This window comes from Pinus tabuliformis, chromosome 1_1 (assembly GCF_031772625.1).
Source record: "Pinus tabuliformis cultivar Carrire ecotype Pingquan chromosome 1_1, CPIR1, whole genome shotgun sequence".
NCBI classification, from domain to species: Eukaryota; Viridiplantae; Streptophyta; class Pinopsida; order Pinales; family Pinaceae; genus Pinus; species Pinus tabuliformis.
In genome coordinates, this window is record NC_142297.1 from 734640174 (window position 1) to 734656050 (window position 15877).

The following is a 15877-nucleotide window of genomic DNA, read 5'->3' on the forward strand; positions in this document are numbered from 1 at the left end:
TTAAAACCTACAATATCGTTATAGAACCTGCATAGGTAGGCACTTTTAAATGGGTAGAGTCACGTATGGAATTTAAAATATTTTTTTTTAATATAAGATCAAATCTGCATGGGAAAAGGATGCCTAAGGCCATATAAGAGCATCAATTCTACAAGAGTGCTACATGATGTTGTAACAAATCCCCCCTAATATGTGAGGTTAGAAGGGGTACATGATCACTGAAATATATTAAGTATAGAGAGAGGAGTCATCCGAAAACCCTGGGAGGAGATCACCAGATTACAGCTCATTGAATACCAGCAGAAGGAGTCAGAAATAAAAATCATGTCTGAGGATGGCATACCCATGCTCAGAAGTAATAAAGCATGTTCATTGATCAAGTATAAATCAAATCCATAATGTATACATAAGTGAACAAAAGGAGTTGTAGAATACATAATGGGTCATCAGACCATAGCCTCAAAAGAACACAATGGATCTATGTCTCAATATCACATACAGAAGAATATCCAATAAATGATGCTAGAAGATTGTTTGATCAATGATGATGCATAATTGATCCTCATAAAAGTACCAAGTCATATAGATGGAATACTGGTACTGCATAAAATTAGGTGCCAACATATAAGATGTTGTTGTGAAAGACTGGGACATATAAAGGTGGGAGGAATCACTGGAAGAAAACTGAAGGAGTTATCAAGTGAACCAAAATGTTGACACAATTCAAGGTCTTCACCAACCGTAGATGGTACATTTCTACACTATGGGGATAAATGAGTTGAATTCGACCATGAGAGAAATTGTTTGATTACTGGTCATTGATGTATATCGTTAACAAACATCAGACAACTCACCAATAATCATTATGAGTGTCAAGGTACCCCAGTACAATCTAACAAGTGAGAATAAATCTCTTGAAGTTGAACACTTGAAATAATATACCAATCAGGAGGCATTGATGTATTATCACTGTTGGTACAAAGGAGTCTGCCACTAATGACTGCAAACCCTAAGGTATTGAAAAAATGACTCTAAACCTTATTCCCAGAGAAATGAGTTGGAGTCGATGGGAAAAGATCCGTTGGAAGGCATTAAGACATCCCACATCAACCAGCGCGAGTGTAACCCGCAGGCCAATAATTTGGAGAATTCAGATGAAGAGAGATGAAGTAACCATTATGAAGTACATTTATGGCATACACAAGATGTGGATAGCACAGGACATAAGTCCTTTGAACCAACCAATAATGAAAGTTTTCATAGAGGTGAGGAATCCACCAATAGGTTCAAATGGAAACCAAGGTACTACGTGAATCCCAATGTGCGATAATGTAAGCTGACGTCGAATATAAGGGAAACCACTAAATAAAAGACCCATGATAATTATGGATGTCGAGCACAAGGTCAACTATAAATGATGTAAGGCCAGGGTACGACTCTAGGTCTAATCTCATATCAATTTGTCAGAGTCGATAAGAGAAAACTCGCTAGTAAGAATTCAATGGGGACCTCCTTAACCAACACAAGTGAAGGACAAAACAGCTGATGTGATACTGAAGATGACTTGACAGACCGGGTATGGATGACATAAATGAGTGAAGAGACATTGTAGAATGGTCGACAACAGGTTTACTTTGCTTGAACAAAAGCACGACTCAATGTGAGTTTATGGCAACATAAAACAACTTTGTATAAGTTCGCAATGCAGGAGGCATTAACAAAATTTCCATATGATTGGAAGAGATAACCAACCAAAGGAGGATAGACTCAGAAACAAGATTATGGTTTCCCTAAAGTCAGACTAAGTCCCATCCCAATGGATAAAATACTCATTTTAAGTGCTTTATTCAAGGGTGACACATCTAACCCTAGATGTCGTTAAATGATGAAGAATTGTCCTGTTCCTGCTCTTTTTGGAATATTTGATTTTTTTTTTGTCTTTTTCATATTTAAAGCCTGAAAAAAGAAAAGAATAAAAGAATGCCTATAGTACAGTGGAGAGAATGAGTGTCAAGGGCAAGTGCACTAGTTCCTGGGATTGGAACAATCCTATTCTGAATGCAAGGTGGTGGATATTAGTCATCGAAACTCAGGGGATGTTCTCTCCACAGAAAAATGGGTGTCAAGTTACAGAGGCTAATGAATGCAGGGTTTGAACTTGCAAAAATTCATGGTCAAAAGTGGCTCATACAAGAGTCCAAATGAAGTTGAATTAAGGCCAAAAGAGGTTCAAGTGGTCAAAATTCAATGTAATAGTAGAACTTAACACATGGGAGCCTCTAGGGTATAAGGCCAAAAAATAGCAAAGAAGAAGAAGAATGAGGCTTCAACATAAAGTCATGGCGAGACTAAAGAGGACTCCTGAGCCTAAGAAAAAAAGTTCAACATGGGTCCCAAGTGACAGCAAGGTACTATCTAAAGCGCCCATGATAAGGTAGGAATCTACCACACAAGTTATGACACTTCTAAGTAGTGGGAAGGTTTTGTGTCACATCTTGGTGGGGTCGATCCTAAGGTCAAAACATAAAAGGAAATTGATAATGCACAATGCAGCTGGAGAACCTAACCTATATGCCAATTTCAAGAGCCAATACTTTTCAGAGTGGATCAACTATAAAAATACCCAAGGGAGAAGTCTTCAAAATTCTTATATATACAATATGGCATAGGGAACCACGTAGCCTAGTGACTTATGCATAATAGTTCTTCAAGACAAGCCCCTAGCGGGACTCGGGCCAAGGACTCCTTTGGTAGCTAAAACTCATGGATTCAAAATTTTCTCCTACGAAGGCAACTCAACATCCAAGACATCATGAGAACAAGAAGGATCAAAAGAGGAAAGTAAGGGGTCCCATGCACCCATAGGAGAAATTACTCAATCAATTGCTGGGACCAAGTCCCGAAAATGAAAATAATAAGTCAAAGGATCCTTCTCAGAATAAATTGAACATTCAGGATATAATACCACATAGTTCACACATGGAAGGGTCGATTCTACTTGAACACTTGGAACACACCAAAGGGTATTCTGAACTAAGTTCAAATTAAGATGGTGATTATTATATGCAAGTTGATCAATAGTGACTATACTTCCATTATGAGGAAAATACATCACTCGAAAGAGTGAAGACACCACAACATTTATATCATAGACATAATAATACCCAAGTAGCATATTAAAGTATAAACGGTGATCAACCACCACCATATCGATTAAGACAGTCTTCCCACCTTAAGTAATAGGAAGTTGAGGAAGAACACCCATAGATTCACCAAGTCTTCTATCATAGGCTAACAACTAACTATCAGTTGCCAACGACTTTAGAGAACCCAAATATTTACAAGTCAAGGAAGATATAATACTTGCAGAGGATCCTTCATCCACCATACATTGATAGATATTTGTGGAATTGACTCTAACCCTTATTTGGAAATGTGTAGCAAAAGGAAGATTAGGCTCAACAATATTACCCCAATCAAAGGAAACACTCTTAGAACTTGGAGGCGGTACACTCGAAGAGACCGTAATGCCCCCTATACCCGAAAAATCTAAATTAGAAATCAAGAAGACTCTATTTTTAGGCACTTCACCCCCCAAAACAAGAGTGGGATCAGCCAAATATTGCACTAGCACAACCACTTCATCAACCAACGGGTAATTAGATTGTTGAAAAACCATAACAAGTTCAGGAGTAGAATAACCTAAAGACTCGGACCATAACTTTTGTACCATCGAAATATCATGGCACAAATGAGTAAGATGATCTCCCTATTACAAGGGAACTTAGGTTTAAATATTCTACGCCTAGGTTTTTGATCAACATCAGTTCCCCCAACATAACTAGCAATGGTTGGTGGAGAGTCTCCAACGTGACTTACGAAGGTTAGTGACTCTTTCCTAAGAGAGATAAGACTTGTGCCCCCAGCTTGACTCACAGAAGAAGGTGAGTCATTAAAAATATGACTCTTAGAGGTAGATGATCCATTGCTAGCATGTCTTGCAGTGACTAGACCTATTCCCCCAGCATGACTTGTAGTTATTGAAGGCTCATTTCCAACATGAATAGCAGAGGTTGGTGATCATTCATGGAGAGAACTATTTTTCTTCTTATTCTTCCTCTTTATCTTATTTTTATATTTCTTATTGCAAGATGGAGGAGAAAGCGGAAGCACATATTTCTTTGGCAAAGAAGATGAACAATTAACACCCTTTTGACACCCTTTTGATTCCCTTGAAATAAAGCGTTCATTATAGAAGCTTCAATAACATTTGGAATATTCAGAGTGGACCACAGCCAAACTGGTAATCCAACATTCAATCCAGGAATATTCAAAGTGGCCATCAAGGGGGTACCAACATTTACAAAGAAAGGAAAATCACAAGGATCCCCTTTTGGAGGAGTCCCATGGTTAGCCTCCATAGGAATATTGGCCATTCCCAACTTATACGCAGATCCTTCCCTTACGGGATCATTCAAATGACTTTTTAAGTAAGAGATATGCACAATCAAACCTTTTCCCTTAAGGAGACAACTCCACAATTTTAAGAGAAAGATCAAAAGCCTTTCAAGACCAGTGGAGTGGTTGGTCAGTCACTTAGAATCAAAGGTCCAAAAGTGACAAGATAAAATCCACCTAAAGCCAACTAAATACAAAGAGCAAAGATCACTCCACTATAAATTCCTAAAGATACAACCAGGCAAGCAACTTCCAAGTATTTCCGCTTCAGGTGGTTAGGACCGGACACCAAAATACAAGAAAGTGAAGAAAAGGACCTCCTAAAGGTAGTTTGGGATGATAAGGGTCCAAGCCTACTAGTGAAGGTATCAGAAGCAATTACGTTGACCTCCAGAAAATATCCTTTTGTCTGTGCAAGTACCCAAGCTCCACAAGGTCACCCTCCAGAAGTACTATGAAAGTGATGCAACGCCTTCCTCGGGTACCACTGACATTCCCCCCCATAGTCACCTGTGTGGTCCCTAGGAAAGGAAACTAAGGTAACTAGCTCGTGGTCAGAATCCGAGTGAAACAGTCGTGAGCACACGATCCAACAAGTAGGAGAGGGGGTATATCTCTTTCCTTATCTTCACACGTCCTCGTGATTAACTCATGTGTTAGAGGAGCTTTCCAGACAACTTAACGATATTGGATTTCCACTCTTTAATAAACTTCTATATTTTGAGTTTATGGGGCCTTAGAGAGTTTACTCTCCACATACCTATTCCAAGGCCGTAAATGCCATATATTACTTGATGTTACTATGACAAAAAGAAAGAGTCTAGTTCATTTTAAATTAAGTGCTCATTTGAATTGGTTGTTATTTAAGACAAGGGAAATGGAAGTGCAATTGACGGTGTGAAATCAATAGAAAACCAAAGCTACATGAAAATGCAACTCTTTTCTTCAATGAAAAGTGATTTCTACAAAGATTCTACGAGGAACTTAATAAAGCAATTTTTTTATTTTTTTTTGCAGACACATTCAAAAACTAACAAAAAGAACTAAATGATGTCTATAATGCATCTAACCTGATGCACACTAGTATGCAAATGCAATATTCAAAAAGAGATTTAAAGATAAACATATGTGATCATAAATGTAAAGGTGAATTCAAGAAGCAAAGAGAAGCAAATCCCAAGATAAAGAGCACTTCTCAACACAAAAAGGAATTTTAACCTTATAATAACAATTCTCACATTTTCTAAAAACCAAAAGACTACAAAACCAAGAAACAAGAGAAAAGAAAACAACAAAGAAAATGTTTTTCTTTTTAAAGATTTTGGAAAAACTGAAAATTCAAAAAGGGAAGGCAATAAAAGATTTTGAAGCAAAAAACATGAGGAAGACTCAAATCCACCTAGTTACAAATATGACAATAAAAATAAAATAGTAGGGAGAAATAAGAGACTTAACACAAAGAACTTGGTCAGAAAGATGCAAAATATTATGAAAATCAGAAAGACTCTAGAGAACATAAAGCTCTCATTCATCCAAGAATCAAAAACCCCTTTTGAAAATAAGAAGAGCAAGCAAAAGAAATTCAAGTTTTGGGTTATAAGAGAAGAAAATAAAAGACTGAGTTATCAATGAGCAACAAGACCTGTTCCAAAAGCACAGAACAACCAGACACTTCACCATGAAGATCTAAAAACTTTAAACACAAAAAGCTTCGAAGACTACAAACCCTAGGTTGAAATACACATTTCTCAAGTAAGAGGAAGGACACCACCAAAAACAACAACAGATAACAAGATAATTCCAGGCTTCATTCATATTGAAAAATCATAAACAAACTTGGTCAAACCCCCCACAAAAGCCATAAATGAAAAAGTTGAATTTTTCAGATCTATATGTGATTGTTTGACTCCAGAACCACATATGTACGTGACTGTGTCTAAAGAAGCTCGTGTAATCGCAGGTTTCTTTGAAATGAAGCATATATATATATACTATTATCTACAATAAAGATATTATATAAATGTAAAACTAGGAAAAAATAAAATACAGCCCTAATCCAAGAGATCATGTTGACTGACCAGATTTCTTAAGAGTCAAGAAGGCAAGAAAAATCAAGAAACAACAAACCAAAACCCAGATCAAAGAATAACAACCCTTCTAGGAAATACTTGATGGTATTCCCCAGTGAAGTCGCTAATTTTGTTGGCGGGAAAAGTTCCCTAAGGTAAGGGTTGACAACTTCAACAAAGAAGAACAAGATAATCAACGAAGAGTTGTCAAGCAAGCATGCCAAACATGTGAATTAGTACATGCAGACTTGGAATCATACCCAAAGGTCCTACATTTGATGATGTTCCCATAGGTTCAAAAGTCTTTGCTTCCTCCAGAACGAGAAGGCCTGCAAGTCAATTCATAAAAGCATATAAATGATAGATAACTCAATGTGCATACATAAAAGATATGTTATATCATCGCATATAAATATACAAATTGATATTCATGAGACAATAACATATCAGGAACTAGGCATGAGCTTCTTTATTGATTAACAATAATAGGTATAGGAGAGGTACAACCTGATCCAAGCCAAAGCACCAACAAAGCCTTCCTCCAAATCTGTCCATCCCGAGCCATGAAGAAAAGCTCTCTAACAAATGCAAGGAGATACTATAAAGATGATGAACATCTCTGCGAAAGAAACCATGGTTTCCATAGAGATTGTGAGTGTAGGAGGCACGGGAAAATCAGACTTGATCTAGGAGAAAAATGGGTATAATGTCGATATGTTGGGTCCCTATAATACTAGTGATTACCCCATTACTATTGTAGTTATACCCCTTATTTATATTGTTGTGCCCCTATTACCCCCATGTTGTTATTTATGTGCCCCATAGAATCCCTCTATTGTTATTTTTGTGGCTTTATATTATTATTGTTAGGTCGGCTGGATTATATTGCGACTCCTTAGACTCCTATATATAGAAAGGAGGTTTTGTCATTTGTATCATCCAAGAATTGTTCATTTATGTAATGTAAATGAGGTTTCCCCCTCAAAGAGGCTGAATTCTAAGGCGTTGATCTATCTTTTCTATCTTTTCTTGAGCTGGTTTCATAACATTTGGTATCAGAGCTTTGGATTCTAGGGTTTCGTTGCTCCAAACAGGTCATCGTGGAATTTTCGCTATAACTGTTTTTCTGTGACGTTTCAGAAGTTGCAAAAAAAACCCATTTGAGAAGAAATCATGCTGAACCTTGGGTCTGAATTTCAGAGCTTTTTGCGTAATATTTGCGGAGATAAGATCTGAGGAAGTTGGTCTTTTTGCAAACTCCTTAATTACATTCAAAACAGGTGACCTGGGAAAATCGTCATAACTTTCTCTCTGGGGATCGGATTGAAATTTCGTAAGAAGGTACAGAAAGAGGACAGACTTTAGTTTCTTGTATGCATTTTTCAGATCCATAGGTCGAAACAGTGACTCGTGGTACGTTGTACAAGTTTGCTCTTCTGAACTAGTCTATAATCAAGTCACTGTGGGAGATTTCGCATAACTCTTCCTTGGAGAATCCAAATTGGGTCAGACTTGTGGCATTGGAAAGAGGACACAGAAGGCTACTACAAGTCGCAATTTCAGAATTGGAGGATCTGGAATTACAGAGATACATCAGATTCAATATCAAGCTTCTACAAAGTGAAAAAAGGTGTGTAGTTTTTTTTTTTTTGTGTAAGCTGGGTTTGAAGGAATTCAAAGGGTATAGTAAAGAATTATTATCAGTAACTGATGCCCCAAGGAAAGAAAATGAAAACACCTAGTAAGGAACCTGAAAGCTCTAGCATGACTCATGAAGAAGAGGAAGAAATGCTACATGATATATCAAAATTACAAGAACAAGTGCAACAAATGTCACGCTCACAAAAGCTAACAGAAGCTAAGATAAATGGCGTGGAATTTAAGATAAATGGCGTGGAATCTAAGATAAAGGGTGTGGAAGCTAAGATGGATGATTCGAAGACAGATTTGAAGAGAGACATGGCAGATTTGAAGACAAATTTGAAGACAGACATGGCAGATTTGAAGACAGATTTGACAAATTTTCTACAAGAAATACTTACTAATGGTGAAAAGGTTGTAAAGGAAACTCATGATGTGAACAAAAGTAATGTTAATCATGATTCCATCGACTCTAATGTTGGATCGAAGACCCACCATATTGAAAAAATCGATATGAGGAAGTTTGATGGCAAGGATCCCGCCACATGGATATTACAGATGGAGCAGTTCTTTGATCTCAATAATGTGCAAAACACACAAAAGGTACGTATGGCAACTGTATATTTGGAACCAAATCAGTTTGTATGGTATCAATGGCTTTTCTCTCGTAAAAATTTTATCACTTGGGCAATTTTTACGGAAGAATTGATAGCACATTATGAAGATACAAAAAGCAACACTTTTTTTAGCCAATTGATAAGTCTCAAACAAAAGGGTTCAGTAATGGAGCACATTGAGGAGTTCCAAAAATTGAACATAAGGGTAAAAGATATTCCAGAGGAACATAGGATTGATGTGTTCATAGGGTCTTTAAAGGATAATATCCAAGATGATGTTCGCCTTTGGGAACCTGATTCATTAGAGAAGGCATTCAGGTTAGCAAGAAAAATGGAAAGAAAAATTATGGCAACCAGGAAGCATACCACTCACAACTATAAAGACGGAAGTGTTGTTGCCCCTTGTCTTCCACAACCCATAAGGTTGACACCACAACAATTGGAAGAAAAAAGAGCAAAAGGGCTTTGTTACAGTTGTGATAGCAAATACACTAAAGGTCATAAGTGTGCTGAGAAGAAATTATTCTACATAGATTGTGAAGAGGAAGAAGAAAAGGAGCAAGAAAGGTCAAAAGAAGAAGATATACTCCAGGAACAAAGCCTAGATGAAGAACAAATAAATCCGACCATATCTTGTAATGCATTGGCGGGAATTACCACTCCTCAAACCATCAAGATAGAAGGACAAATCAAGAAGAAAAAGGTAATAGTGTTGATTGATTCAGGAAGCACCCACAATTTTATTCATTGTAGGGTAGCAAAAGAATTGAATTGCTTTCTATATCCAGCACCAGAGTGTCAAGTGATGATTGCAAATGGAGGAACAATAAATTGCTTTGGAAGGTGCCATAATATCAAGCTATCCATGGGAGAATATGTATTGACTAGCCCAATGCTTTCCATTCCAATGGGAGGTGCTGATGTTGTACTAGGAGTCCAATGGCTACAATCCTTGGGTACAATAGCTTTTAATTTTCAAGAACTTTTCATCAAATTTTCTACGGAAGGAAAGGAAGTTGAATTAAGGGGTATTGCAGGGAAACCAGGAAAGATAATCAGCTCTCATGGTATGACAAAGCTTCTAAAAAAGGAGCAAAGAGGTGTAATTGCACAATTATGCTCGCTAGATGTTTCCACATTGGAATCATCTATTTCTCCAGATCTCCAAAAAGTCCTGGACAATCATTCCAAGGTATTTGAGACCCACAAGGGTCTCCCACCTATGCGTGATCATGATCATGCTATTCATATGATTCCAGGAAGTGTTCCTCCAAACATCAAGCCGTATAGATATCCCTATGTCCAAAAAAGTGAAATTGAACGTATGGTTGCAGAAATGTTAGAGGCTGGTATAATTCAACCAAGTCAAAGTTCTTTCTCTGCTCCAGTAGTATTGGTGCACAAGAAGGATGGATCATGGCGCATGTGTCCAGATTATAGGGAGCTCAATAAGCTCACTATTAAAGATAAGTCCCCCATTCCTATCATTGATGAATTACTGGATGAATTGCATGGATCAATTTACTTCACCAAGTTGGATCTTCATTCAGGATATCATCAAATCAGAATGAAGATTGAAGACATTCCAAAAATGGCATTTAGAACTCATGAGGGTCATTATGAATTTTTGGTCACGCCTTTTGGCCTTACCAATGCACCTTCAACATTTCAAGGTTTGATGAATTCAATTTTCAAACCATTCCTTAGAAAATTTGTGTTAGTATTTTTTGATGATATACTAATCTACAGCAAGTCTTGGAAGGATCATGTTGAACATGTTGACAAGGTGTTACAACTATTGGAGGAGAAACAATTATATGCAAAAAGATCCAAATGTTTCTTTGGAGTCCAGGAGGTGGAATATTTGGGTCATATTGTATCTCATGAAGGAGTTAAGGTAGACCCTAGCAAAATTAAAGCCATTAAGGAATGGAAAATCCCCACATCCATAAAGCATCTGCGAGGATTTCTTGGGTTGACAGGGTATTATCGCAAATTTGTTAAGAATTATGGGAGAATAGCAGCACCTCTAACAACATTATTGAAGAAAGATGCATTTTCATGGACTCCGGAAGCAACAAAGGCCTTTGAACATCTTAAAGAGGCAATGTGCCAAGCACCAATCTTAGCTACACCAGACTTCACAAAAACCTTTATTGTGGAATGTGATGCTTCAGGAAATGGAATTGGTGTTGTTCTAATGCAAGATGAAAGACCCATTGCTTTTGAAAGTCGTCCAATCAAGGGAAATTTTTTAAGCAAAGCTATTTATGAGAAGGAAATGTTGGCAATACTCCATGCACTTAAGAAATGGCGACCCTACCTAATGGGAAGACACTTCAAGGTAAAAACGGATCATGATAGCCTTAAATACTTTTTAGAACAAAGATTATCCTCTGAAGAGCAACAAAAGTGGGTCACAAAGATGTTGGGTTATGACTTTGAAATCATCTACAAAAAAGGGAAGCAAAATGTGGTGGCAGATGCACTCTCAAGAAAGGATGAGGATGTGGAAGCATTGTTGTGCGCCATTTCTATTATCCAACCAGATTGGATAAACGAAGCAAGGGAGGAATGGAAGAATGATGAAGAAGTGTGGGCACTTATTCGAAAGCTACAACAAGATTCCAGTACGTCTGATACATTTAGCTGGCAAAATGATTTGTTATGGTACAAATATCGCTTATACCTCTGTAAGAATTCCCAGCTAAAACAAAAGATTCTTATGGAATTGCACACTTCTCCCTTAGGAGGGCACTCATGATTTTTAAAAACTTACCATAGGGTTAAGAAGGAATTTTTTTGGGATTGCCTTAAATCAGATATTCAAAAGTTTGTGGCGGAATGTTTGGTTTGCCAAGAAAATAAAGTTGAAACAATTAAGACACCGGGTCTATTACAACCTTTATCCATTCCAAGCCAACGTTGGGAGGAGGTTTCAATGGATTTTATCACAGGTTTACCCAAGTCTGAGGGAAAGAGTGTAATCATGGTGGTAGTTGACAGACTTACCAAGTATGCACACTTTTGTGCATTATCACATCCATTTAAAGCCAGTACAGTTTCTACTGCATTTATGGAAACAATTCAAAAGCTACATGGAAACCCAAAGATTATTGTAAGTGACAGAGATCCCATTTTCACTGGAAATTTTTGGACAGAACTATTTTCTTGTCTTGGTACTCAGTTAGCTCATAGCTCATCTTATCATCCTCAATCTGATGGGCAAACTGAGATAGTAAACAAATATTTGGAAGGATATCTTTGTTGCATTGTTTCTGATAAACAGACACAATGGGTCAAATGGTTGCCTCTGGCTAAATGGTGGTATAACACTTCCTTCCATACAGCAACAAAAATGACCCCATTTATGGAACTTTATGGGTATCAACCACCATCCATCACATCATATTTAAGAGAAAATTCTAAGGTTCAGGCAGTGGAACATCACATCGAACATCAACAACAAGTCCTCCAACTCTTAAAGGATAACCTCGTGTTGGCACAAAATAGAATGAAACAACAGGCAGATCAACACCGCAATGAAAGAAGTTTTGATGTAGGTGATTGGGTATTCCTACGGCTACAACCATATAAGCAAATGTCCCTAAAGCAAGCTAAGAAGGATAATAAATTATCACCAAAGTATTATGGTCCGTACAAGGTGTTGCAAAAGATTGGTACTATGGCATACAAATTGGAGCTTCCTGCAGCTTCTCGATTGCACCCAGTTTTCCATGTTTCATGTTTAAAGAAGGTTATAAGTGACAAGCTCCCAGTTCAAACAATATTGCGAGAACTTGACGAGGAAGGAAAATTTATATTGGAACCAGAAGCAGTCACAGAAACAAGAACTCGACAGCTACGAAATCGATCAATTTTAGAGTATCTTATCAAGTGGAAGAACGTATCCGCTAAAGATTCCACATGGGAGGATGAGAATTTTATGCAGAAGTATCCATAACTACTCAAGCGTTGAGGACAACACTTTTTTGAAGGAGAGGGGCATGTTGGGTCCCTATAATACTAGTGATTACCCCATTAATATTGTAGTTATACCCCTTATTTATATTGTTGTGCCCCTATTACCCCCATGTTGTTATTTCTGTGCCCCATAGAATCCCTCTATTGTTATTTTTGTGGCTTTATATTATTATTGTTAGGTCGGCTGGATTATATTGTGACTCCTTAGACTCCTATATATAGAAAGGAGGTTTTGTCATTTTTATCATCCAAGAATTGTTCATTTATGTAATGTAAAGGAGGTTGCCCCCTCGAAGAGGTTGAATTCTAAGGCGTTGATCTATCTTTTCTATCTTTTCTTGAGCTGGTTTCATAACACGATAGCCCTTCTCTTATATCTTTTAGGCCTATCTAAGGAGTGTATATATACCACCTCAAATTACTTAATTCAATTACGCTATGAGATCCTGTAGGTGGGCTCTCGGTAAAACCCGTGAACCTCGCCTGAAAAATAACATATTATTTTAATTTTTCATATTTTAAAAGGTATACACAGGTATATAGTTATAGAACCCACATATGTACGTGATTTTGAATGGGTAGAGTCACGTATGGAGTTTAAAATATATTTTTTAATATAAGATCAAGTTTGCATGGGAAATGGCTGCCCAAGGCCATATAAGAGCATTAAGTCTATAGGAGTGCTACATGATGCTATAAGAAATACCCATAATGATTTATGTTATCTAGCACATTGGTATAGTTATAACGCTCTATTACGTTAGGTGCATCAAGCTCTAAACATTAAGGCTTCATATTATTTGGTGCATCGATCTCCTTAAACAATTAAACACACCACAATTAAAAAAAATAAAAATCAATTAGCCTAATATTATTGGAGCGTGGTTCCTTATAAAGACCATGCACATATACAGTGGGGCACCACCTCATACAAAAAGAGCCATTATTTTCACAATGATCCATGTATTTTAGTGCATCGAAAGTTATGTCAAATAAGGATATTTGACTAGTGAACGGGTGTGATATGTTGTCCATAACTACATAGTCTCAACGCTCCCTATAGTACATGAGTTTATTTGGTAGTTGAAAACCAAGCTTGATTCAATGCATTGTGTTTAGTAATGCACTGTGTACGGGGCATCCCTATAGACACAACCTGTATGAGGCATCCCTACAAACACATTATTGCCAGGGCATCCCAAGAGATACATCATGAATGATAATTCCCCTAGGTACACACCATTTATGGGGCATCCATAGATATGATACCCATCATTTCGGTGATTCTTGTATATTCATAGATTGCACCAATAATGGTGTTATTGTGGGCCGAACTAGTTGAGTGCACTATGCAAAATAAATAAATAAATGAAAAAAAAGTTAATTTTAAGGCCAATTTTAAATTTGAATACCATGAAAGTACCAAATACAGAGGTGCCAAATAATTTACATGGTCTCTTGTTGTATGAGGAGGCATGATTCCTAGTTATAGAAAATGAAAATGTACACTATTTTCCAAAAGTAAAAAACAAATCAAATCAACCTATGAAGCTATTGAATCAACAAGGTAACACTTTAGAGCATTGAAAATATGGAAACTAGCTATAGATAGTGAGCATTAGTGTTTGCAACAAAGATTAGAAGTATAGAAGGAAGGAATAGTGATAATGAAATTTGGTTTGGTAATTTTTCTTATTTATTTTACCCTATCTCGATCTATCCAATATGTATTCGTACCAAGGAATTTGTTTAATTGAATTCACCAATGCATTTTTTTAATGTACCATACCTCGATGCATGAGATACATAGATGCTCTAATGTGTTTTTTTGTGAAAAATCATATTGTGATGTGTGTGTGCATGATTCCTAGTTATAGAAAATGAAAATGTACACTATTTTCCAAAAGTAAAAAACAAATCAAATCAACCTCTGAAGCTATCGAATCAACGAGGGAACACTTTAGAGCATTGCAAATAGGGAAACTAGCTATAGAGAGTGAGCATTAGTGTTTGCAACAAAGTTTAGAAGTATAGAAGGAAGGAATTGTGATAATGAAATTTGGTTTGGTAATTTTTCTTATTTATTTTACCCTATCTCGATCTATCCAATATGTAGTCGTATCAAGGAATTTGTTTAATTGAATTCACCAATGCATTTTTTTAATTTACCATACCTCGATGCATAAGATACATAGATGCTCTAATGTGTTTTTGTGTGAAAAAACATATTGTGATGTGTGTGTGTGTGTGTACTTTATGTTTTACAAGTGAAAAGTTTGATCAAGTGGTGCTTTTGTTCATAGATTCATTGATGCCTCTTGGTACTTATAATGCATCAATTGGATTTTTTTACGCTATAAAAACACAATGCTATAATTGGGCATAATATTAATGTTCTCTATGCATTAATATTTTGAAATGCACCATATTTTTTTTAGTTAAGTACATCATTCAAGATTTATGGTTTTAAATTAGATTTTTTAATGGAACAGTGGAAAAATTTTATATCCTAATATAATGCATTATTGTACAACACATTGGTGCTCTTAGTTTAGTTTGGAGCACCAATATGCATTTCTATATTTTTAAAGTAAAAAATGGTATTTTATACTCTAGGCTCTGCCCTAGTCTCTTTGATATATTAATATGGATAAACCTGGTCAGTTGCCTTTGGTTCTCCCTCTGCAAGATATACTGTGGGATCAAGGAGAAACAAATTCTTTTGCTACTCTAACCTCTGTAGCTCTACCTACTTTTGCCTATTACTGTGATGTTGGAGATGCGATCGTAGCCTTTGACTTTACCTTTCCCCTTGCTTCTGGTGGTTCAACCACCTAGAACCTGGATTGGAGGATCTCAAATTGGTACTATTGGATCTAAATAAACTGGATCAATGGGTTATGGCACTGACTTTGGAACTACTACTTAAATTGCTTCAACTGGATTAACTGAGTAAGCTGGTTTATTTAGGAAAAAAATGACTCACTACTTCTTATTATTTATGCACAAGGTCGTTAGTTTTTAAAGAGCACTTAGGTGTTCTTACTGCTAAGGTGCAACAATAAAGATAAATACTCAAAGACCTCTAGCCACTTACCTTTGCTAGCA